The sequence below is a fragment of the Leuciscus leuciscus genome, assembly GCF_965113295.1.
Source record: "Leuciscus leuciscus genome assembly, chromosome: 7".
In the NCBI taxonomy this organism is placed as follows: domain Eukaryota; kingdom Metazoa; phylum Chordata; class Actinopteri; order Cypriniformes; family Leuciscidae; genus Leuciscus; species Leuciscus leuciscus.
The window spans coordinates 21452268-21476387 of record NC_138731.1 but is presented as its reverse complement, the minus strand read 5'-3'; the positions used below and the strand labels follow the sequence as shown (position 1 = coordinate 21476387).

The 24120-nt window shown below is 37.3% G+C and overlaps 1 protein-coding gene and 1 long non-coding RNA gene across 6 annotated transcripts in view; one reads left to right on the top strand and one right to left on the bottom strand.

Annotated features, from left to right (window-relative positions):
- Positions 1-20196, bottom strand: part of raph1a (Ras association (RalGDS/AF-6) and pleckstrin homology domains 1a) — a 78424-nt gene extending 58228 nt beyond the window's left edge. For 2 of the 5 annotated variants that reach the window (XM_082176471.1, XM_082176472.1), the window contains exon 1: positions 19914-20195. The gene's annotated coding sequence lies outside the window, so the exon portion shown is untranslated. Of the gene's footprint in view, positions 1-19913 lie in introns of all 5 variants that reach the window. The other 3 variants (XM_082176474.1, XM_082176473.1, XM_082176475.1) reach the window with 2 other exon arrangements.
- Positions 1246-16468, top strand: LOC309503718. The gene is made up of 3 exons (XR_014207833.1): positions 1246-5285; positions 5877-12931; positions 13123-16468. It is a non-coding gene; the product is annotated as an uncharacterized lncRNA (long non-coding RNA).
- Positions 20197-24120: the final 3924 nt, after the last annotated feature.

The following is a 24120-nucleotide window of genomic DNA, read 5'->3' as shown; positions in this document are numbered from 1 at the left end:
GTCATGACAGAACCTGAGCTGTTCAAAATGCTTCAATATTCCAACCCAAAGATTCAATTAATGCATAATGCACATATAATGCAAGCACAGTAGTTGTAGTACCATAAGATAAAAGCTCTTACAGAATAACATTTCAAGCAAATTGAAATCAACTGATTGATCCTGTCTCCACATAAGTCTATGAGATCACAAGATGATGTTGACATGGGGATGGTTTCTAATTTAAAGCAGAAAAACACATAACATGTCATTAACTATTTTCATCATCAGAATTTAAGTTAAAACCTATGTAGAAACCTGTGAGTCCATATGTCCTGAATGGGTGCCGCTCTGTTGACGCTGTGACGTTAATCCATTCGACCCCAATGGATGAACCATTGTCTTCTGAACTAAATTGATAAATGTGTTTAAGAAAAATACTAATGTTTTTAACTTTAAATATAAATGTCTTACTGTCAAGCGAGCAATCATGAGAGGAATGTTATGTCACATGACGTAATTGTATTGTGAAGCTTCAGAAGACATTGATTCATCCACTGGGGTCATATGGATTACCGTCACTATCGCTGTGTGTGGTTTTTCAAGAGTCAGCAGAACGGCACCCATTCAATGGCATTATAGGGACTCACAAAGTGATTATTTTCCTAAAAATATGTTTATCTGAAAGAAAGTCATGTGTGAGGAAACGATACGAGAATTTTTATTTTTGGGCGATCTCTCCCTTTAAAGGAGAACTTGGTAACTTTTTTAACTTAATAAAACTGTCTAGAAATCATTTGGATGGTTAAACAACCTGTTCTGGTGATATTGGTGACTTTCCCCGCTCCCCCCAGCGTTCCCAGGCGGAAAACCAACCTTGCAACTTGCGCACTGCCGTCCCGGCAAAGTGAAATTGGAAGTCTCGTGAGAAGCGAGAACTAGAACGAGAACGAGCGCGAAACACAAATTGCTTTACGGCAATTCGACATAAACACACACGCATGTATGATGTATCACCAGATTACCCACCTCGGTAGACATAGCTCCACGCGATACAGTTGGCTTGCTCCGATCAAAACAAACGCACATGAGCAGCGGTAGAGAGGGGGAGGAGGCCGCCGCAAGTGAGTTTTTTACGACCGTGTTGTGAAATATACGCCCCCCCCACAGCTGTAGGGGGAGCTCGTGGGGAAAACATGCGACAACAAAAGGGAAAATCAGCGAAGAAGTGACTAGAGTTCGCTAGAGTTACAGAGTTCTCCTTTAACATTGCGCAATAAAACAAACTATATGTATAATTAGAATAGCAGCACTCAACAATTCCAATCTATTACACCCCATGTGTTAAAAAGATAACAACTATTCACAAGTTAATTATTCATTTCCGTGTGCATAAATTACTCCAGTAACAAACATTCATTCTCAAACGAAAAACAAATAGCATTTTAACCTTAACAGTTTGACATATACAAAAGCAAAAATGAAAATAACTTTGCTATTATTTAAATTAATAATAAATAAATAAATGACATAACCTAATAAATGTCAAAATGAATAAATAAATATGATTTATTGTTGCAGACTAATGCTTATTTTGTCAAAAAAGCATTAAAAAAAATCACTGTGGCTTGTCATTATTTGACACTTTAAATATAGAGGAAGGAACATGTAAGTTATATAGGAAGTATAGCATGTCACAATGCCGGACACTGCTGTCATTGCTTGGCATTTCATGTCAACAACCCAATTACTGTAAGTAGAGCTGAGGAGCTAAGGCACAGACTGTATACAACACCTCAGATATGCTTTTAAAAAATCCTGTATATTCCCTATAAGGTATACCAATGGCTAAATATTATAAAAAAAATAATAACATATTAAATGGTGCAAGAGACCATAATGACCCTAAAAGGTCATTGTTACCATTAGATTAAGCTTTAGTGCCTCACATTCTCCAGAAATGAAGTTGAGTCAAATCAACACCACTCCACTATAAATAAACAGTCAACTGTAGTGGTGTGTGTGGGTTAGTGGGTTATGCTATTTATACATAGCGAGTGGGGCCGAAATGCTTTGATAGACTCTCACACACCCTTCTTCATGTCTGCTACACAGCTGTTCACAAGACAACTGTTCTGGTTGAACTAAAAAAAAGACTAGCAACCTCTGTTAACTTCCCCGAGTATTTATACATTCATCTTCCAAAAAAAAAAAAACCTAAACATAATGAAATATGCCATAAAAACAAACCAAATCTTAAGTTCAGCCAATCTAAACCACTCACCAATTCACAAACACACTTTCTACGCACCCAGTGAAGAAAATCACGACCATTTGCAATTCAAATTCGAGGATCCGCTCTCAGCGGCAGGAAGCCACATAAAGCCTAATGTTATGAGCTTGTTACATCTCGTTCATACTGATGGCAAGAGAAACAAAAGAGTGATTATTATCACTGTGACCTCCTCCACCAGTGGCCCGCATCCTTCTGTCCATGCAAACGAAAACTGATACACTTCCCTTTTCTAATGATTAACAGCTGAGCAAGAGAGAGATATGATGCTGCTATAGGAGGACAAGAGCTGCAGAGCACCATTGCAGAACACAGTTGCAGATTGCTGCTCTGAATGGCACAGGGATGAAGGGTTGTGCCGCAGGACATCAGAGAGGAGCAACAGAGCCTGTCGTACAGCATCAACACAAGCAGTGAATACACACTGACCTAATACTGCCTCACCGTTTACACGTGACCGCACTAGTGAAAGGATGTCGTGCCATAGGCTGGTTTCATTCAGAAAGAGAGAAAGACAAGCGATATATCGGCAACAATATATGGGCCTATACTGATATGTTCATTTTTTATTGTTATCGATGTCGGCCTGATAAGAAAATTTGGGCGATATATTAAAGCTGATAAATAATGGATTATTTCCTTCAGCTGAGACGCTTCAGATGAGCACTGTTCACCATGATGGTTTTGAATTGCTTGAAATATGATTGGAATAACTTAAAAAAAGAAAAATACAGTTCATGTGCAGCGCAAGTATGTCAAAGAGGCTACATAAAATTATAATGAGAACATTATAATAGTGTGCATGGGACATGGATTTTAATGGTGAGACGTTTGCTTTTGTAATCAAGCTCTCACAAATTATATAAAAAGTTGGATTTTGGCTTTATCGGCCAATATATCCGTTATCGGCTTTCAAATATAAATAATTATCGGTTATCGGTATCGACCAAAATGTTCATAATCGGTGCATACCTAAAACTCATGCTTTTGATAAAAAATATAAATAAATATAAAAATATAAAATAAATAGCTATTTTTTAGCTAGTAGAAGTGTAATGCTATCACATCTTTAATGTAGAGCAGCACGATTCTGGATAAATCGAGAATCAGAATTTTTTTTTTTTTAAACAGAGATCACGATTCTCTCACGATTCGTAACACACAACTAAACAAAATGTATGACAAATGTTAATTGCTGCATTCTATTTAAAATGTTTAATGAATCTGAATGAATTATTTAAAATCGGCTTGAATGAATGGTTGTGGCGACAAGTGTATCGCTATTTGACAAATGGCTATTTGAAGCGCTGTAACATCAAAAGTTGATTTACTATTTTGATCGCTACCGTAGACATCAACGTTTAGCCTATATCCGAACTATAAACTTTTGGTTGAAAAGCTGTTTTATACCTACATGACAACTACTCTCTCTGGATCAGCGACAGCGCCAATGCAGATCTGAATGTTTGCTGTGATCGTACGAATCGTTGTCATTTTAGGAATGAGAACAGAGTGTTTAAATCAAGATTGCACTCTTTTAACAATTAATCGTGCCGCTCTATTTTATTGTAAAATACATATTGCGCATAATGCTACAATGTAAAAAAAAAAATGGATTAAATAACTGAAAGTAGTGATGCTACTCTATTTACAAAGCATCATTTTGATATGCACAGTTTAAACCGAAGTCACTTTCAAACCAGGAATCTTTCTGCAAATTCGCATGGCCAACAAATTGGTGTGTCGCTCACATGCGAAATTCCAAATTGCGAAGATTCCAATTGAAATTACTCTATATTAACCATGAAAACCATCTTCAACTATCTGGCATAAGTATTGCTGCTCCCAAGATGCGACCTGCCCATGTAGAATAACACTGCTTTTATTAGGCTACTATGACCGAGTCTTCATCTCATGCAAGTGTGTATCATTTTAAGCATTTTTAAAATAAAGCTAGTATTCGTTTAATACCCAACACACCTCACGGCAATTCATAATTATTTTAGGTTTTGGCAAATTCTTATGAATTCGTACAAAAATGTACAAAAATGAGATCCAGGTTGGTGATTACGAATGAGTAAAAAACAAGACATCAACATTCTACAGACTGATGTTTAATAAACAGTCACAGCTTATACCAGGTCATGCTTGTTTTCTTTCACAGATGAATCAGGCAGCTGTGTGTATTTGGTGTATTAATGTTTGTGTGTATCTGCAAGCACGTCTCTGGCCCCACAGCTCTCATTTCAAAGTCAGAGCTGTAAAGAGGAAGCCCCGCTCCCCCCTCCGGGCAGACACAGATTAAAAGAGGAACGGGGGGAGCTACTGACAGCCTCGCACTGCCTAGGAGCTTTAGTGTGTCACCTGTCTCTTCAACCTCCAGGCCTACGTTTGGAATTGAAATAATTAACCTGGCAGAGCCTGTGAGCTGCTGGTGGTGTGGAGGGATGCAGCGGAGACCGAGAGTCATTATTAGGTCAATAGGACTCGTAGAAGGAATGGACCAGAGGCCATGCTATGGCTTTGATGGGTGTTTGAACGATGAAAGCCACTGTACGCTCTCTCTCTCTTTCTCTCTGAAGCCTCAGAGAAGAATTACCATCATCCATTCAAGAAAACACTCTTAAGCATTATAGCTAGTGGTGGTAATTACAACTCAAGCAGTTCACAAGAGAGAAAATAGAGCACTGCAAGTAGTAGGCAATCCACTGCTTTTCAGTATACAATCTCTATGGCATTTCAGCAAGCAATGTTTGTATGCAATCCCAAAAACTATCTCCATGAGACAAAATGTAAACTGTATTTTAAGTGCTTCAAGCGATCCACATTTAGGGAATTCTGTCATAAAATATATATTTTTAAATCTAAGCACATTCTTAGATAGGTCACTCTATGACAGAGGGCAGGATAACTCATTAGCGCTATTTGCTAAGGCAATTACTCATACTTATTTTTGGAAACCCCAAACTCTACTTATAAACACAAAATGTCTGACCTAGTTTACGGTGAGTACGTTTTTTTTTTTTTTTTACAAAAAACTTTAATTCAGCAAAGATGGCTTCCACAAAAATATTAAGCAGAACAACTGTTTTCTCAGTATCGTTAAGAAATTTTTCTTAGAAATGTTTCTTGAGCAGCAAATCAGCATATTAGAATGATTTCTGAAGGATCATGTGACACTGAAGAATGACGCTGAAAATTAAGCTTTGCTATCACAGGAATAAAATACATTTTAAAATATATTTAAAAAGAAAAGTGTTATTTGAAATTGTAATAAAATTTCACAATATTGCTGTTTTTACTGTATTTTTCATCCAATAAATGCAGCCTTGGTGACTGGTGAGCATAACAGAATTCTCAAAAACATCTTACCAACCCAAACTTTTGAACAGTAGTGTTTTATATTTTTTCTTAAATGGTCAGACTTATGGTTTTAGTCTGGCGGCCGATCGGTAAAATCGGTTTAATGAATGCAAGTATCTTACATTAGCCACTGACTGAGCACATTATGTGAACATGTGACTCATATTAAGGGTGTGAAAAGGCTCTAGTCTCATATGAGACACACACAAAGTAAAAAGGAAAGAACGAGGTCCATCTCTAGACTCTGCAATTTTTTTTACAAAAAAACCCAAAAAACTTTAATTCAGCAAAGATGGCTTCCACAAAAATATTAAGCAGAACAACTGTTTTCTCAGTATTGTTAAGAAATGTTTCTTGAGCAGCAAATCAGCATATTAGAATGATTTCTGAAGGATCATGTGACACTGAAGAATGATGCTGAAAATTCAGCTTTGCCATCACAGGAATAAAATACATTTTAAAATATATTTTAAAAGAAAAGTGTTATTTGAAATTGTAATAAAATTTCACAATATTGCTGTTTTTACTGTATTTTTCATCCAATAAATGCAGCCTTGGTGACTGGTGAGCATAACAGAATTCTCAAAAACATCTTACCAACCCAAACTTTTGAACAGTAGTGTTATACATTTTTTTCTTAAATGGTCAGACTTATGGTTTTAGTCTGGCGGCCGATCGGTAAAATCGGTTTAATGAATGCAAGTATCTTACATTAGCCACTGACTGAGCACATTATGTGAACATGTGACTCATATTAAGGGTGTGAAAAGGCTCTAGTCTCATATGAGACACACACAAAGTAAAAAGGAAAGAACGAGGTCCATCTCTAGACTCTGCAATTTCTCTGGCCAGTGACATAGATGAACATGCACACAAAAATATGACTCAACCACCACCCACTACGACCTCCAACAAATCTCACACAAAAGCCTCTCTGTGTGCTTGTCTTTTATGGGAGAGTTATGCTTTGAGTGGCCCAACTCCCATGACCACATGTCAGACTTTTCTACCCAGAGTGTCCTAAACTGGGCCACATGGACAGAAAGACAGTCACACCTTCCCTGAGAGTTGGCAAAACCGGGGCGTGCTTTGTGTTAGTGTGGCCAATGATGAAAATAGCAGCAGTCAATAAGGATACACAAGAGACAATCGCTTATACATTAGATCATAGCAGGAAAACGCAGCAACAAGAATGACCAGTGTTAAAATGGAGCTGGTGGCGAAACAACACAAAGCAGGAACAATATTGGTAGCAGCCATTTCCTCCAATACAAAAATAGAACAGTGTCCGGAGGTTGAAGTGATGTTATAGACTAGAAGAAAGTAGCCAGCATACAGAAGGGAAGAGTTTCTAATGTGCATCAGCAGAATGTTTCTGAGTAAAACGATTTCAGTTTAAATGTCATAAATGTAAAGACTCATAACCAACAGTGATCACTTCCTATTTTTCCCACTGGGAGGGAGAGAAAGCATGAGAAGATACCTCATCCATATCGATCTCTCTGCAGGCCGTTGGCCTTTCCCGGAACTGCACTGTGATCTCAGTGCACTGGGATCTGCCGGTAGACATGGGATGGCGGTGTGTGTGCGAGGCATTATTCCAAAGCATCTCTCAGATTTAGTCAGCTACATAGTAGGTACCTCACAAACATGTCCACTATGCACAAAGAGATCTGCAGATAAGGTACATTTCTCATTGACATTAAGAACGTCCATTAAGGCCGGGACACACCATCGGGACATTTTTGAGGGTCGGTTGGTTTTTCGGTGTGTTCCATACCGTTGGCTCCAGTCGGACACCGTCTGGGTTTTTTGGGCCGATTCAGCATGCTGAATTGGCGTCGGGCCATCGGTGAGAGAGAGAACTCTGATTGGCTGTTCAGCTTAGCGAACGAGCCAGTGAACGAGAATAAAAGCAAAAGTGATCAAAGCAAGACATCATCTTACCTGAGCATTCGAATTTCGAATGCATGAATATTTTCATAATAACATGAGCCGACTAGAATAAAGAAAGTGATCAGCATGATTTGATAATATTCAAAATGTTAAGCAAGCGTTGCTTTGTTTACGGTTTGTAGCTATATCTGCAGTCCTAGTTTCGGTCTCCCTTTTTGAATGACAAAAACAGACTGTTGATACCTGCTGATATAGAGATATTAACTTGCTCGCAGGCGCAGAACGCATGTTTGACAGTCGCCTTTAGTCCTTTTGGTGTGTTCAAGCACAGCTTTTTGGCCGAGACGCAGTCGACGAGAGGCGACAACAGTCAGCTTTCAGTGCCACTAGTTCTTTGACGTCGGCTTGGTGTGTCCAAGGCTTTAGAGGTTTTTTTTATTTAGCTGTATCAGTCATTATTAAATAATTAACTGTGCATGCATGCTCATTCTCATGTTTATATATTTAGATTTCCTTTGCCATCATCAAACCAGTGTTGTTTTTGTACACTAAAACTATTATTTATAATTTTCATTAATTGAAATAAAGCTGAAATAAAATAAAATACAAATATCAGATGAAAAACTGCAACTAACTGAAATGAAATAAGTTGAAGCACAACAATTATTAAAATAAAAACAGATAAAAATTGAAGCAACATTTTAGAAAGAAATTTAGACATTTAAAAAAATATGTAAAAGCAAATAAAATCCCATAAAATTATTAATTTAATTTTAACAAATTTAAATGAAAACTTAAAATATAAAAAAGATAACACTCTAATTACACTCTAATTTAATCATTTAATTTGTAATTGAACTAATCATTTTAATTTTACTAATAATTTTCAGTGTTTTCTTTTTAATTTATTTAGACAAAATAAAAATAATTATCAGCTTATTGGTATCGGACAGAATGAAAAAATTGTTTCATCCTCAGCATCATGCACAAAAAAGATGAATATAGCAATGAAAATGAAAGCAAAACACAAATGACAAGCTATTCCATACGAGAGAACGCCTTAGGCAGGAGTGCTGAAGACCCATCATAACTCCACCAGACCTGCTTTGAAATTCTATCCCACAAATCCATGAGCCATCTCTACTTTCACACCGCAGTAGCAGTCTTTATCACATTCATACACACAATGGTGTGTGTGTATGTCTGGGTTTAATCGCAGAGGAGCTGATTAGTTTCTGCGCACCACGGTTGGCGCCGCTGGAAGGTCAGAGTGATCTGATTCAGAAAACACACATGCTGAAGCACGCAATAGTGGAAATGTTTCAATGCTGACATGGTATCCATGAGCCAAATATGACAACACTGAACTATCCCTTTAAGGCTTCGTTGTTGCCATGCATTCTGAGATTGATATATCTGCAAAAGGCATGCTTTAAAGTGTACTCAAAATTTACATGGGGAAGTTGGCAACACACCTATGATATACCATAAAATGCTGCCTACACAGGCAGCTCACTTGGTGTGATAGAGGATTAAAGAACCTTTTCATTGTGCAGCCAATCACACTCGCATTAAAGGTGCCGTAGGTGATTCTCTGCAGAAACATTTTTTGTTACGCTGGTTGAAAGTCTCCTCATATCCTGATAGCAATCATTCTGTTAAGTGGTCTAAATGTATTTTTATAAATATATGTCGTCTGTGGAAGGCGTAGGACCATAGGATGTTCGTTTAATCGTTGCGTTCGGTCCGAACGGTCCTATAGCATGTGTTCCCTGTCGGTCAATGTGTGTTTGCATACCACAGCGCAGCCTGTTTACGCAGACATAATAAGTCATCAGAACGTTCACGTAAACTGTGAAGACAGAGCGAGAATGACAGGCAAGCAGCAACAACAACCAGACTCTCATCGTGGAACCCCTGGCATGCAAGAAATATTATTACACACTGACAAGTTTTGCTAGCTAAACAAACCGAAAACTTGCTGCATCTAATTCCGTTTTTAAGAATTTGTTTACCTTTGGTATTGTAGTACTGTTACTAACTAACTGTACTATAAAGTTTTCTCTAAAATTATAAATATGTCTATGGCAGGGAGGGTGGGATGTACGCTTTTAGCGCTATCAGGCTAAAGTTAGCATTTTCCCAGATGTACTACTGCAGCTTTAAGTTTAATAGTAAATTGCTAGGTTTGCTGACCTATTGTATGACTGAAACTGAACTCTCATCATTACATTTAGGGATCTACAACAGGGTAACCAATACTACACATGCTGCTACATGACTTGGACAACCCCAAGAGGAGTTTTATCTAAAGGGCCAGTCGAGTGGATCAGATCCAGATTCAATATCACACACACACACGATTTACTCTTAATTTGTACTTTGTCTCATGAAATTCCCAAACAGTAACAAGCCAAGAAGTGATGGCAAGATATGTTTTTTTGCTGTTCACATTTGAGTCGCAAAATAATTATAAAAAATGTAATTAGCACAAAATAGTGCATTTCAACTTGCCCGTACACACACTTTCTAGACAGACACTTCACCTCCAAAGCTGAGAAAATTCTTAATGTAAATTATATGGAAGTGGCTTGGGTTTCTTAAAAGCGATGAAGTGCTGATTAGGGGCCGGTTCGCTGTACAAGCACAAGATGATCATCAATGAATAATAAAATAAAATAAAATAGTGAACAGTGAACTTTTATGTATAGGTTGTACCTCTTCAAATATCTGGTTTCTCCAAGCTTCAGTCATTGTCGGGATACTCTTCAATCTGGTAGGATTATCAAAATATACATACGGTGATGAATATCTATATTGATCAATATGGAAAAAATATTGTGTTCATATTTGAGAGCCGTATCGCCCAGCCCTAATTGCACCGTTTCGGACTCTGAGGACACAATGCGCATGATGCTCTTCTTCAGCCACCCAATGAGAGTCTGGCTCTGGGATGGTGTTAGGAGGGTCTAGGCCATGACGTCACAAATGAGGTGAATCCTCAAAACACACAGACACACACACACAGAAAACAGGGGCTTTAAGTGATAGTGTAAGCTGTAATGACTAACAAATGCTGTTTTTAAACAGAAGACTACATTTCAATATTTAATGTTAACAATAATTATAATTAAATATTTTTAAATATTCAGTTTAAAAATAGTAACAGGCAACAAATATGCTTAATCCAACTATATGTGTGTGTACACACCTTTAGTGTCTAATACACGTTCCCTTTCCTTACTAAACATATAAATACATTCAGACAGTTGGAAAATTTCTTCTGAACTTTGGCCTAAATCTTAAACTTTTCTGACAGTTTCCAGAAAGCTTAAACAGAATGACACTTGACACTTCTGACTGAAAAGAACAGGCAAAACCTCAATTTCTGTTAATAAACACAAGTTAAACAAAATAAAGGTGTCAATCTGAACAAACTTCAACAATTACATCCAGGAACATTTGCCTCTCCTTTACCTCAGAGCTGGACGTGTTAGAGGGAAAAACAGCTGGGATGTAATTATGTCTCTCCTTGCATTACCACAGCTGTTCCAGACATGTCATAACACGATCAAATGATTTTCTGTGTAAGGAGTTCACTCTTAGAGCTGGATATATAGAGGATTCTGTTACTCCCAGTGCTGAAACTAACTTTGAATTATGAGAGTAGCTTTTAGATTGGGAAGCTAAAGTTTCAAACTAGTCAAGCGACCCTTTTGTAACAGAAGTTGCAATAAAAGTTCATACAAAAAAGTAGCTAACTGGTACATAGCATCTGTTTAGAGGGGCAAAATGTGTTAAAATAACAGATAATCACATATTGATTTCATAATTAATGAAACTAGACAACAATTTAAATAACAGTGAAAACAGAAAGTAAAATTTCTCATCATTTTGAACGTGTTGATTAACGTATTGACGAATGTATCAACTAAAATGAATCACACTGAACTCTTTTCTCTCTCTTCATCTTGATCATTCTTTCTCAGACAAATTAAAACGATACTGCCAACATCTCTACATTTCTCATTCACCTTGAACAAGAGTTTGACCTTAACCAGCTGACACTGCTCACAGTCAGATACTGAGCTAGTAAAATAAACGTCGCAATGAATCAATAAACAGAGAGGGAAGAAGACCGAAAACCTGCATCCTGATCTCCATCCTCTCATTCTTCCCCCGGTCCACCACACAGGGAACAGAGCAGAAAGCTTGGCACGACGGGAAACAACAACATTAGACGAGTGAACCAAAAGCAAATGAGGTTAGATTTTCCAAGCACGGATTTCAACATTATATCAACTCGCCAGAAAGTTTCTTCTATTCATACTCTTTCTTTTTACGATCTGGCTTTCTGGCAAGCCCACAATTTTGCTGCTGAGAGATTACCACTTATTATGAATCCTCTATAAAACCAATAACAAAACGGGTTGCGTGGTTACATCAAGGTAAGATGTCAGATATTCAACCACTTACAGGTCAAGACAGAACAACTTGTGACGCTCGGATAGCACCGTCAAGGCCAAGCAGAAATTTGTTCAAGCTGAGATTTGGGAACACAGATAACTCTGTAGTTATCACGCAGTCAGAGACACGTCTGCCACTATTTGAGCTGACAGAGAGATAGCACAAGCAGTGATGGTTGATGCTCTATCATGCGAACTCTACCCCCATTGTCACTCTCTCACACACACTCTTCCCCCGAACACACTTGGCTGCCTTCCAAGAGTAGGTCAGGACTGAAACAGTGGGTCGCTAGCATTAACAGCCGATCGCTAGCAGGTCGCTTCTTTGGTCATGCTGAACAAAAATAACACAGTACCACTTGCTAATATCTAAAACATCCTAAAAAACAACCCACTCTCCAACAACCCCCTAGAGTCTGACACTTACACTCTCATTCTAATGTTACAAATAAACCTTCTCTTTTTCACTCTCTATCTCTTTGGTTGTAATTTGTGCTGCTTTTCATTTGATTAAACGACGAATCTAGGCTAGAAAGAGAAGATACATCAAATATATACCAGAATGAGAGACTTTGCTAAATGTTAATGTATTATTTTTAATGTATTAAAGGGGATATGAAAAAAAAAAAAAAATTATGAAGCAAACAAATGGACAGGCAGTGTCTTACTGATGCGATCTGACTAGAACTTTGTTAAAAATAAAGTTCATCCACTCTTTCTTAATGTTAGGATCCCAAGGACGGCAATGAAAAGACTGTGTTTTCCCACAACTTGGCACTTCAAAAGGTCTTGTTGTAATCCTCAGAAGCATCACTATTGTTTTGTTGCTGGAGTAATGACATGTACGAATCGGTGGGCGGGGCTAAAGAGGCAATGATGTAAAATGTAGGTGTTAATCTTCTTCGGCAAAGGCAGTCTTTCGTCACACTATGACGTAATAATGTGACAAAATCGTTTTCTGAGCTTGGTATCAATAAAAGCTGTTTAGACTAACAATAAAGTTTTGGGTTCTGAGTTCTGAAACTCTGAAAAGGATATTTTATAGTACAATGGCCTTTGTAAAAAAAAATATTTCTCAATGCATGACCCCTTTAAGACATGATATGACAATTCAGTTTTTTAAAGAAATTAATACTTTTATTCAGCAAGAATGGATGTATTAAATTAATCACGTAACATTAAAGAGATTTATGTTACAAAACATTTTTATTTCAAATAAGTTTATATTCATCAAAGAATCCTCAGAAATCATGGCTTCCACAAAAATATTAAGCAGCACAACTGTTTTCAACATTGATAATAATTAGAAATGTTCCTTGAGTGACTTGATGATTTCTGAAGGATCATGTGACACTGAAGACTGGAGTAATGATGCTGAAAATACAGCTTTGCCATCACAGGAATAAATTACATTTTAACATACATTCAAACACAAAAAAAATATTTTAAATTATAAAAATACTTCACAATGTTACTGTTTTCACTGTCTTTTTGATCAAAGAAATGTAGCCTTGGTGACCATAAGAGGCTTCTTGGTTCAAATGAACAGTTAGTCCCATTCCAAACTCACATCATTGGTGCCAAATGTTGCCAAGTTGGGCCTCTCAAACAAGAAGATTAGACCATGTGATGCCACGACCAGGCAGACAGTATAGAAGTTACACACTAAATCTTACTGAAACCATATCTGCACACTACCGGAGGAGGAGGAGAGCTGATTGTCTGGAACATGCTGGAATACTGAAATACATATGGCTGAAATACACCCATGCGTATTTACATTGGGTGAGGCATTGTTCCACCTATCTACCAAAACAAAAGCTGCTCAGGTGGCAACAGTATGAATCAGCAAAATATCATGGCATACAAACAAACTACTTATATGTTAATATTCCACCTTTCATCAACAAATGCAACTGCTGACAACTTGAACAATATTTGATGATCAACAGCACTGACAGACAGACAGAAAGATCTCCTCGAACAATTTCAGAAAGTGCCAAAGGCAAATCTGCCTAACCACAAACACATTTAAAGCTCTCTATCAGCACTGAACATTAATAATGTGGAACAACAATTGAAAAAAACATATTACATGGAATACCTGATTCTGGTTGCTCAATCATCCTGCTGTCAAACAAGTAATTTGGTATAAATGATCACTAAACTGCATAACACACCTTAAAGTCAAGCACTTTTTTTTGGTGCTAATAAAATGGGGGTTTTACAGTATTAAAGTGACATGTGAAGGCCAAGTAAGGTAACCTATACTCAGAACCGATACTCTGCATTTAACCCATTCAAGTTACACACACTGGGAGCAGGGAGAAGTGAACACACACACACTGCAAACCGTGGATACACATAACCGAACCAGTGGGCAGCCATTTTTGCAGCGGCGCCCAGGGAGCGATTGGGGAGTAGGTGCCTTGCTCAGTCACTTCCTGCAAGTATTGAGAATCGGATTACCAGTCTGACTCTCTAACCATTAGGCCACGACTGCCCCTACAAATATCATCAATATATGTATAATTAAAATAAATACTACGTCTACCCTACCACAAGTCCACTGACTGATATGCTAGCTGTGCTTTCACCTCTTGTATCAGTCGACAGTCTCTTTCTTTTCACATAATGAAACAATATAACTCAAATCAATATGTAATTTAAATATGTATTTGGTAAGTGGCCATGTAATAAGCAGGATAATATATAATCAGCAGGTCGTTACCACTACACCCTATTTGGGGTGTTACAACAAGACACCTTTTCCTTCGCATTGGGGTCCTGATTACTCCATCTAGTTTATTTTGTAATGAGCAGTTGACTGTACATTATCCCTTAATATGGTGCCTTATAATAAGATCACATGTTTTGCATTTCTGAAGCACTCCTGAGGAATGCAAGAGAAACTTCTGTCAGTTATGCACAAAAGGAGGACAAACAGCACACATTGAGAGTGTCACTTCACACTCGGCTGATGGTAGTCCTTGAGCAGAACTGATAGAACTCTGGTTGTTCATTCCTTCTCTCCCTTTAGCCCGTGTCCTGTGGGAAACAGCCACTCCTCTCAGGGGGACGTGGGGATGAAGGCTGCCAAGGTCAACTGTGTCCATAAAATCTTGGCAGCAGTATAATGTGACACTTAATCTCATTGACTGTCAGTGGCTAAAGGAGCTCAAATGAAGGCTGCAGCCTGTCAAAAAGAACCACTCCACTATCTGTGGTCTTAAAGGATTAGTTAACCCGAAAATCTAAATCTGTCATCGTTTACTCACCTTTATGTTATACAAATGACTTTCTTGCCAAGTCCTACAGGTTTGCAACAGCATGAGGGTGAGCGTGGTGAAATTCTTCGCCCTCATGTGAAATTTTTAATTGCGCGGAAATGAACCGTTTTCGTCTGTCAAAATCCGTACGGTAAATGTGAACACACCTAAAGAGTTTATCAAAGAAGATATACAAGACGAAATAAATAAGTGAGATGTATAACACTCAAGTAAAGCTCTGAGGTGTGGATCATATTTAATCAGCTGTTTATAAAAATGCTGTTCATAACAGATCATTGGGCACAGCCTCTAATAATGGCAATTAAAATAGCTTAACTCAAAAACTAAAGCTACGTTCACACTGTTATTCCATATGCGATTATATGTGTATCCGATTGGAATCTGATCTAAAAATGACATCCACATTGTGTATCGCAACTGTTCAGATCTGATTTGTGTGTCCATGCCGCTCTTTTGGTTTCCGGAATATCCGTATTGGATTTTATGGCAATGACATAGCGTTGGCAGGTATACGCCAAAATCAATAACAACAACAACATCAACAACAGCAACATGGAGGGGTTTGAAATGCAGGTGTTGTCTTTATTATAACATCTATGCAAATATAACATAACATGCGTCTTATCAGACAGCGGCAGAACTGTAGGAGGCTGGTACACGTGGCTTTATTAAGTGCTGTCGTCTCTGGCGGCAAAACGTGTCTCTGTTATATTGTCATTTTCTGCTAGTCCGGCAAATAATACTTTATAACCTTGTTGTTCCTATAACAACATCTGACGTTTACATTTTGCGTGCCGTTAGAAAGTCACATAAACCAAGCGAAATCCGATCAGAGCAGTCAGACTGAAATAGATTTCAAGAAATGCGATTCAATTCAATGCGATAGATTTCAAACCACATACGAATGTAGCTCAAAACAGATTTGTAAAAATTGCATTTCATGTGATTTATTTACATCCATTCACACTTGCTGCATCTGATCGGATTTCAATTGGATATGCACTGGCAGTCGGATATGCAGTGACAGCCTAAATTATCAGGGCATTATTTTAAACATTTATTTTCCAACAATATGTCTTAAGTAAATTATGTTTTCAGTGACAGCATTTCATGTGGTAGAAAGCATGACAAAGAAGCTTTTGGGAGTGTATTATTTCTGTGCCATTAGTGTCTCCAAACGGAATTGCTTTTTCCAACCCCATTTACCATTGGTCAATCAGATAGTCCTGCCCCCAAACTCACACCATTGGCTGGGCTCATGTTGCTGTGCTGGTCGAGATGCTCAACCAGACAGAGCAATGTTTTAAAGGACCACAGAACCACAATACTTCCTCTTTTCAGGGGAAACAAACAATCTACAAATGGGTTATTTTAGTGCACAGCAAATTACAGTAAAACAGGTTAAATTATTGTAACACTGAAAACATACACTTCATCTTAAAGTCGGCATGACATGAAAATTCATCTATTTTCTAAATGTATGTTATATCTTATTGTGATCAATTCTTCCATGCATGCGTTTGACCTCGTAAATAAAAAATGTCATTAACAGAACTTTTTTTGCAATGACAGACTTCTCTCTGGTGCCGTATGCCTCCTCCAATCATTGCTTAAACTCTTTCTTACAATCGACTGAAAGCTCACGTTCAGATATGCCTCCATCTAATCAACAACCGATGCACAGAACCAAGTCATTGACCGGCATTTGTTCTTTTTCAATAATCTATTTCACTATACATCACAATTGGGAAGAAAAGATCTGTTGCTACTTCAGTTTTGGTCATTGTAAATAATTCATGCATTTTGATAGCAAATTGAGTGCATGAACGCAGTGAATCTCCCTCTCCAACAGTTTACCTCTCACACACACAGATGAACCCGTGTCACTGCCTGTGGCAGCTGCCAATGTTTCTAAAACAACACTGGTTGAGAGGCTGTAAACACTTTTAATCTTTTACCCAATATAGGCAGGTTACAATGTAAGCAGTGCTGTAAGAAGGGAAGCCAATGCAAGGGGGGCAAAATCTGCCATTGTTGTAAGACAGTTCGCATTGATGTGAACATAATACAGAACCAAACACGCCTAAATAAAACATTGGATCACAATGCAAAACTCAACAGGCCATGTGTACAAACACTCTGACGTGAGTCACCTCGTTCCACCTTTACAGGTTTACAGTGTAATGGAGACGGGGGGTTTATATGACAAATCATTCTGATGACAAATCAGGCTCTGGTCCAATGTCTGTTATATCCAAGGGAGCAAACATCTGCATAGAGTCAGACAAGTGCCATTCATGAGCGAAACTAAGCCGATGACAGATCACACACACCTGACAATACATTCGGGCTGCTATAGAGCAGATGTCAGCTGATTAAAGCTGGCACGAAGTCCTCCCTCACTCACGAAACATTAGCAATATTGCACTTGTGCTGCACTGAAGATTGATGCGCACGGTTGACCTGCTCCTGCCCCAACAAAGGACGTCCTTTCGTCCGGGACTCGTGGGACGCTATTAACTTAAATCATTTCACTCCCTTTTATCCTAGCTGGCCGTTTCCTCTTCGTCTGCTCTTTTCCTCCGTCCTGAAGAGACCCGCAGTCGTCTCCAGTTTCAGTACCGAGAGTGGGCGCAGTGCGAGCCGTCAGATATCGCCTCATGCTGCAAAGGTCAGCAACACAGAGAACCTACTGGATCTTTATCAGGACTCATTTACGATCACTTAGGACAAAGAATCTGTCAAGCAGAAAAAGATCCAGGCCGCTAGACTCTCTGCATTTGAACCCCATGGTCCACACTGCCAGCATCCACCCTAGTTTCACAATCACTTGACGTCATTCTGGTATAGTAGGCCAGCTCTAGAAAGAGGAATCCGGTGGGAATGGACACTGGCTTGCTGCTGCACATATGGTGAGAGAGGTAATGAGAATTATTTCTGCACATACCACTAACAATGCATTTTGGGAACCTTACAGCAGCAATCTCCCATTGTAATTCCTATATAAAAAGCAAAACAATTTCTTTGTTTTGCATCCCTCTCAGCACATATTCTACTGCTCCCACTGGATTAGACTGAAGCAACAGCAGTCTGTGCAGGAGAAATAAATCTCAAGTTTAATGCATTACCAGCAGCAAGCGCAGTAAAGCTTCCAAAAACTGAAGCAAAGAGATTGCTATTAGAATATTTCCTCTATACCGATGCAATGATCCACATTTCAGAACTGAACTCTTCCAGTCTGCCTCTAGCTTCTACTGAAGTCATCAAAGATGCATATGATAGATGACAGTACATTCTTATGTGACAATCATCTGCAATCTACAGTTAAAGTAGCATTAAAACAGCCATAAAGACATGATTTTGGACCCCCTCTTTGGGGGTCTGTATTTTTTGTTTTATGTCTCATTAAGAAAAAAAATTTTGTATTATTATAAATGTTGAAAATGATTAATATTTTTCTGGAAAAATAGAGGATGAAAATAAATGGGAAAATAAAATGGGAAAAAATAGAGGATGAAAAAAATATATGAAAATAAACATTTTCAGGATTCTTTGATAAATAGAAAGTTCAAAAGAACAACATTAATTTGAAACAGAAATGCATGTGTAACAATGTAAAAGTGATCAATTTTATCAATCCTTTTTTACACTGTTGGCCAAAAATGGTTTGATCATGCATGCTACATTTTTGTTGTTATGTGAACTGTTTTAGTGTTTACATGCTGAAAAACTATTTAATGGCATTGTTACAGCATACCTCATATAATGTTACAAATTACCTTCCATTCAAAGGATACTTTCCAAAAATAAAGCCTAAAAAAATAAATATTCACTTAGGTAAAAGTATACACAATCTCAGACAATATGGACAAATATGTGTGAAAATAGGCCTCCACTGCACGGGCACCAAGACTGGCACTAAACCCACAGCTGTCATGGCAAAGGGTGGAGCCTGAAGTGTGTGTGTGTGTGTGTGTGTGTGTGTGTGTGTGTGTGTGTGTGTGTGTGTGTGTGTGTGTGTGTGTGTGTGTGTGTGTGTGTGTAGGGGAGGTCCAATTTGGCAACAGCTCATCTGTGTGCAGTATGTGTTACTGCAGAACACACTCCACCAGGTACAATGAGAGGAAAAAACACCAATAACAGCAGAAACGAGACCAAAAAGGCTTATAGCAAAGGTTTAACATCTCAACCAGCCTCAAGATCCGGAACAACAGCAGATGTAGGCTATTCAGATAGATGGAGATGCACCCCATCCTCTATTTGACAGACTGATTAATCTAGCCTCATTATTCCAGATTCTTTATTCTATAGAGCAAAAACTGACAAATCAGCAAAATGTAGGCTACCATTAATCGTTTCAGTATTTTAATATCGAATACAACGGGGGTTGTTGTTTTTTTACACAGGGAGCAGCCCTGATATTCAGACATGAATGCACTGCACAGCTGTCTGAATTTCAGGGCTGTTCCCTGGATTTTCCTCTGTGTATCCCTATATACTAATGAGCTAATAATACACAGCCAGTGTGAAATACACAAGCCAATGCTCGTGCTCGGTTCATTAATGTATTTGTTTCAAAATGAGGTCGCATGCAGCAGCGAGTATAAATAAAGAGTAAGCGCTTACTGTCGCAAAGCAGCCGACGGTTCTGCGGCTTCTGTCTTGTCCGAGGAAACGGTAACAATGGAAAAAAGCCGCTGATGTGTTGCGCAAATCCAGCGACAGAATCCCAGATCCTGCACTTAAATCGGGGGTTCGCTGCCCGTGCCGACCGCTTATATTTGAGGATGAGGATGGTGGTGGTGATGATGAGACGAGCGAGCCTCCCGTTTCTCTCCCGCTTCCATTCCCGTTCTGAGCTGCGGACCGATGCGCGTTCCTGGCGTCTCCGTTTCCTGTCCAGCCCCGAAATCCATGTGATTGCGCCCTACCCGTTGTGACGTCATGCAAGGCATGGAAATACGACTCATTGGCGTTTTGACACAATGGCTTTCCCATTTAAAAAAAAATGCAGCATATATGTAGGCTACCCTGTACTAAATGTGCATTGACATGTATTAGGCCGCATTTTCTATAGGCTATAGGAATTTGTCGGAGCGCAATAGGCTATAATTATTATTTATCTCGCATAGTATAGTCTAACGTCTTGGCGTCCCTGACCCTGACGATTACCATATTACAAGCAAAACACTAAAGTTGGTAACACTTTACAATAAGGTTTCATTAGTTAACATTAGTTAAATTACTAAACTAATAATGAACTGCACTTCTACAAGGCAAGGCAAGTTTATTTATATAGCACATTTCATACACTATGGCAATTCAATGTGCTTTACAGAAAGGAATTAAAATAATCACAAAATAAAAGCAAGGAAAATTAATTATTAAATTATTAATTATTAAAGAAATAAAAAAAGATATATGACACAGTTATAAAATGAATTAAAAGAGTAAAAGAGTAGGCTACAACATAAATGTTAATAAATGTATTAATCTTTGTTAATGTAAATTTCAATATTTAGGCTACTAATAGCCTACATTATTAAAATCAAAAGTTCAAAGCTCAAATTTGTTAACATTAGTTAATGCACTGTATTTTTATTCATTAATATTAACAAAGATTAAAAAATACAGTAACAAATTGCTAATGGTTAGTTTATGTTAGTAAATACAAATGAATTGTAAAGTTCAAAAAAATAAAGTTATTGTAAAGTGTAACCGTAAAGTTTTTATTATATCTTTGTAATATTTAAATTTATAGTTGAGTGGTAAATGACAAAACTAGGCATATTTGAAATTAAATAACCTAGTGAAATTAATAACAGTGCTATTGTTCCTTATGTAAAAAAAAAAGGAATAGCCTATGTATCGTTCAAAATTTTCTGTCAGCAATTTTTTTGGTAACACTTTAGTTTAAGGTCCAGTTCTCATCTAGTTGCTTATTAGCATGCATATTACTAGGATATTGGCTGTTTATTAGAACTCAAAGCACATATTAAGGCCTTATTCTGCATGACCATATTCTTAATACTGGTATACCAAATACCTAAACTTAACAACTACCTTAATAATCAGTCATTAAGAGTTTATTGAGGCAAAAGTCATTAATAGTTAGTTAACAGTGAGAATTGGACCATAATCTAAAGTGTGACCAATTTAAAAAATAATAATAATAATACTTCTATTCAAAAAGGATGCATTTAAATGACCTCCTGGGACCCAGGAATAGAATTTTGTCTACTGTAGTGGACATTATTTTTTAGTGAATTTCTCTGACATCATACATGTCACATGTCACGACCTGTGTGTCCTGTAAAGAGCACATTCAGGGCTTTTCAGAGACACCAAATGTTTAGAGGTTTCACCATGAGAACAACTTCTCCTTGGTCTTTAAAAATGTCTGACATTTATTTAGTGATCAAATGTAGCACATGTATGGAAATATGATAATATATTGTAATTATAATTTAAATCGGATTACTTTTCAAATTGTATTTCATAAACCAACATCTCAGGAAAACGTTATGGGGTTTCAAATCAAAAAATGACTTTCTGTTACAGAACAGGGTGTTGATTTAATACATGTCCACTGTAGAGGACATCAGGACTTAAATCATGTTTATCAGGCATTTTGGGAGACACAACAAGAGAATATGGAAATAAGTTATACATCAAAATTCCTATGAAATATTAGATATTATTATTAAAATGTTGCTAATTATTACTCCAATTATTACACTTCTTTTTTCATTAAATGTTGCTCCAAGAACACATTAATGTGCAAATTAGATACAGTGTATAGATACATTGCATTGAATGGGAATATTAATGTATGGCCATTTTACCCACATATTGCATAAAGTAAAATGGTGCATCAATTCATTCCGTTATATCTTTCATAACATAGTTGAGAATTATCTTTATACAAATTTTTTCTGAAACCCCAAAATGTATTGGTGATTGAAAAAAAATCCCATTGTTTTTGCCTATACATATAATTTCATGTCATTTTATTTTTTAAACAACTTAGTCCTGGTGTCCACTACAGAGGACATAGCATAACGTATGAATAAAATATTTTTATTTATTTATATTTTTTTACCATTTGTTTCTTATGCTCTAGTCTAAACAATGTGATGACATGAAAAGAAAAAAAAAAGAAAAAAAAATTCTGGGTCTCAGGAGGAATATAACAGTAAAGCAATTTAGAATGTGACAAAAGATTTCTATATCAAATCATTTTTGAACTCTTTTTGATAAATAATGAATAAGAAAATTATTCTTGAGCACCAAATCATCATTATTATATTGATTTCTGAAGGAAAATAAGCTTTTCTATAGCAGAAATAAATGGCATTTTAAAATATAGACCTGTTCAAAAAAATAAGTTATTTTACATTTTAATAGTATCTCAAAACATTCGTTTTTACTGTATTTTTGATCAAATAAATGCAGCCTCTGGAGAATAAGAGACTACTTTCAAAAACATTTAAAAGTCTTACTGACCTCAAACTTTAGAATGCATATCTTTGTGACACCTTAATCAGCTTCATTAACTTAACTTAATGCCTCAACACACAAGTTTGTAGGTGATGCCACAGGTGGGACGTATAGATAATGAGATAATGAGATAATGGGAGGGGGTGGGGGTTCAAAGGGGTATGAAATAAGAGTAGATGAGTATGAAGACAAGATGGCCTGCAGCCTAACCACATCACACAAGTGTGACTCATCAACACTATGTGAAACTGAGACCACTACAATCTCAGCATGACCATATTTCTGTGGTCTACAACACTGTCTCGATTCTTAGTGAAGATATATGTGCTCTGCATTCAGTAAAGGAACAGAGCGAAGATCAGAACGCCATTTAAAAACTGTAAATGTTCAAAATAGTAAAAGAACCAAAATTTGATAAAAAAAAATATAGATATATAAAGCGTGCTATAGAAAGTTCATTTCACAGCCTCGTTACGTACATTTTAACCAAGCAATAGGTGGAGACACAGTGTGTATTCTGCCATTTAGTGGTTACATCTGTTACTGCAAGTGATTTTCAAATCTGGTTTAAAGGGTTAGTTCTCCCAAAAATGAAAATTATCCCATCATTTTCTTACTCTAAAGCCACCCTAGGTGTATATGACTTTCTTCTTTCAGCCAAACACAATCAGAAGGATATTTAAAAATATCCTGGTTCTTTCAAACTTTATATGGGAGTGAATAGTAACTGAGATTTTGAAGCCTAAAAAAGTGCATCCATCCATCATAAAAGTAATCCATATTCATAATTCGAACGAGTCTAGATCCGGCGAAAGAGTGACCTCTGACCCGACGCATGACGTATGTATTGACGAATGCGGAAGAGCAGAGGATAGAGCGAAACAAAACACCGGTCACGAATCAGAAGTCTAAAATGAGAATTTTTAAAGAGAAATGTGGGTTTATTGCCCAGCCCTATTTGTTTAAACCGCTAGAGGCGTCTATTCTTATCTTAGCTTATACTTCCTATACGTCATGCGTCGGGTCAGAGGTCACTCCGTTACCGGAAGCAGTGATTATAAAGTTATAAATATGGATAATTTTCTTACACAAATGCACCGCTTTGCTTCAGAAGGCCTTTATTAACCCCTGGAGCTGTATGGATTACTTTTATGATGGAGGGATACACTTTCTTTTTTGGGCTATTTTATTTACTATTCACTCCCATTATGAAGCTTGGAAGAGCCAGGATTTTTTTTTTTTTTTTTTAAATATAACTGTTTGGCTGAACGAAGAAAGTCCAACCCGATCTCACGGCAATTTGTACGAATTTTACGAGGTGGCTAATTCGTAC